Source organism: Miscanthus floridulus, chromosome 10 (assembly GCF_019320115.1).
Source record: "Miscanthus floridulus cultivar M001 chromosome 10, ASM1932011v1, whole genome shotgun sequence".
Classification (NCBI taxonomy): Eukaryota; Viridiplantae; Streptophyta; class Magnoliopsida; order Poales; family Poaceae; genus Miscanthus; species Miscanthus floridulus.
The window spans coordinates 10,988,812-10,991,925 of record NC_089589.1 but is presented as its reverse complement, the minus strand read 5'-3'; the positions used below and the strand labels follow the sequence as shown (position 1 = coordinate 10,991,925).

At 42.4% G+C, this 3,114-nt stretch overlaps 1 pseudogene; it reads right to left on the bottom strand.

Moving 5' to 3' along the window:
• Positions 1-541: 541 nt before the first annotated feature.
• LOC136488000 (uncharacterized) lies at positions 542-2,898 on the bottom strand (annotated as a pseudogene).
• Positions 2,899-3,114: the final 216 nt, after the last annotated feature.

Genomic DNA, 3,114 nt, shown 5'->3' with positions numbered 1-3,114 from the left:
TTCATTTGGACATTCGAGCCCTTTTTAGCCACGCCAGAGCAAATGTCTTGACATTAAAAATAATATTATGCCTTATTGTCAAGAAGTTGTGTGTCACCAGAGCAACTATCGGGTGTCCAATTAAGAGCTAAAATAGTACTCAAGCCTAGCAATTTCTTGCCACAGTTGTAATGTATGATTTGGTGCATCCAGTTGTAATGTATGAGATTGATGGAGAGGACATTCAAAGGGCCAAAAAAGGCAAAGTAACAATAGAGTATGACATGTTGTATATGTTCTAGTGGATTTTTTGGGACAAAAATGTAAACATAGTAATTTGCTGATGGTGTATGTCTATAAATAACGATATCATTTATTCAGTGCTAGTTCATCAAAACTTTTCAAAATTACTAGATTATGTAGTTAAGTAGTGCAAGTTCATTATTACAACTTCAATCATGGAAAACCAAAGGCCCTAAGCTCCCATACTTGCATAGTTTGGATATGGTTTTGGTCGATTTGTAAAAAGAAATGTTTTTGGGTTTCAAGAGGGTGGCAAGACTGATCAACTGCACTTCATTATGAGCAGACAGAATTCATCCTAAAATAAACCTCCACTTTCACTCGTATTCCTCTTTGTGAAATCTCTACAGATGGTATTGCTCTCATTTACAAGAGAAATTCCTTTTTTTTTGTCGACGTATGGCACGCCAATGTATATTATCTCAATGACTGCAGGAATGGAGGGTAGGTCACTAGGCCTACAAGGTGCTCCCAAGCCAATAGAAAGACCTTGTGCTCCTGGTATGGCCTTCTGTCATGGAAAACCAGAGGCTATAACGCCACTTTCTGTAATAGAAGTGATGCACCTTCCCTAAACTTCATGATGAAGCTGTAACACAAGCCCTTCAATGATTGACATGTGGCTGTATATTAGATTATTAGGAGCCTGGTGTCCTGGGAACATATTAAGACATATGCTCCTGCTGTTGTAGGTCACCGTAGATTCCAAGAATGCCTGATATCTGTTAGCCAGTTACACCTGTGATTGCGTAAGTTGTTCCACTGTACGCAGAGTAAAACCTTCTTTTGGACTATCTAGCACAGAAGATAACCGTTTCTCTGCAATAATCACATTGGACAATGTTTTTTTGAAGGCGTTTATAGCATCCTCTGGATGCCCTTTTGCTATAGATGCCTACAATTTCCATTAGTGGATGATTAGTAAATAAGCAGCCACAAGAAAAAAATTGGATAGACTGTATCCATTCTCTATGCTTGAAATATACTTTAAGAACTAGATTACTGTGTGTGTGAAGTTGATGTTACTAACCAAGTGTGTTTCATCAAGTTTGAAAAGCCAGAATCTCCATTTCTTAGACACTTCTCCATCAATGCAAATAGAAATGTTTGTCCACTCTTCATGGTGGAATTCCAGTGGATTCAACCCAAATCCAATGCCAGCACCTATGGCTTTAACAAATGCTTCTTTGAGACACCAATACCTATGAACAGAGTAATGCACATACTGAATTCTAAGTAATACAGCACGTTATCATTAACATTGACATGATTTTCACACAATTAAGTTAATAATCTCATCTGAAAATCAGAATGGCATCATGCTTAGCACTGACAGTACAGGTATGCATTTTTGTAAACAGAGAACTACTGTTCTAAAGATGAAAAAGGTTCCTGATGTAGTTCAGATAACTGAACGAGGAGCTGTGCAAGAGGTACACTTTATTGGCAAAACTGCAAATCCAAATTTGAAGCCATGGGTAGCTCAACTGATTTGCAACATGAAGAATATTTCAGCTAGTTATGAAGAATAGAAATAGTACGGTGCCTTGTCATGATAGATACTGTATAGATGATTTCCAGGATCCGCAGATAGATGTTTTAGCTCCCAACATATACGACGCAATATACCGTGACTGAACTGCCAGGATCCACAGAAAGATGTTTTAGGCTTTTAGCTCCCAACATATACGACGCTAATATACCGTGACTGAACTGCTGATTCTGTTAATGCATATGTCATCTACCACGAAATCCCTGGACAAAACATTGTACCTGTAGAACACTGTCAGCGCGTCTCTGGGAGCGCCAGCACGAAGGATTCAGTTCCACTCATGGTCGGTAAGGTACGACGAGAAGTTGCTGACGAACTCGGCAGTGGTTTCTCCATGGGGCTCGGAAACAGAAACGTTGTCCAGGCCAACAAGGCAAAGCGGCTCGGATCCAATGCCAACGTAGTCCCCCTGGTGCGAGGTGCTGAAGTTGAAGTTCGGGAAGTCTGAACAATTATTCTGCTGCAAGATGAATCAATCCAGTAGTAGGACCAGACCAGACAGAAACCTGCAGGGGTGATGACGATTGTTTGCATATATGATGGAATTAAGGAGAATTTGACAGACAGTGCATACTAGATACGGTTTCGCCTCGGTTGTGCGGCGTATGTTGATCTGGTGAAACGGGATGCGGAGGAGGTGGTGCACGAGCGAGTACTGCAGCAGACGACTGACGAGCGCCCGCTTCCTGTCGTCCTCTTTCACGAACCTGCAAAGAAACGAGCTCAATTCGATGTCAAGCTAACTGCACCGTGTGCAAATTAGTGGCGCGAGCAACAGTGAAGTTGTGAAGCTCCGATCACCGGTGGAGGCGAACGTGAAGGTGAAGCAGAGACGGAGGGGGAGGAGATGAGGACGGGCAGATTATGGGGGCAGCGAATTTAGACAATTTTATTATCAGTTTAATCCAGAAAAATAACATCAGTAGGTTTGTGACGACATATATGTGTATGTGTATATTTCTTATGAACACTACAGCATGCAGAGATGACATACTGGTGAATACAGTAAAAACACAAAGCACAGAAATCACAGAGATTAGACTGTACCCAGCGGAGGGTCCCATGCCGAGGGCATGGGAGACTCCATTCGCACTAGTCGATATAGTGCGTTGTTCGAAGTCGCGGACCACAGTCGATGTAGGAAGATGTTCGCAGTGTAGTCTCACGAACGGATCACCAGGAAGAAGACGCCTTGACGTTCCGCAGACAATCACCGGGAAGAAGGTGTACGTGGACGAGCAGTCGCGGATCGTTCCCCAAAAACCTAATCGCCGCGCACC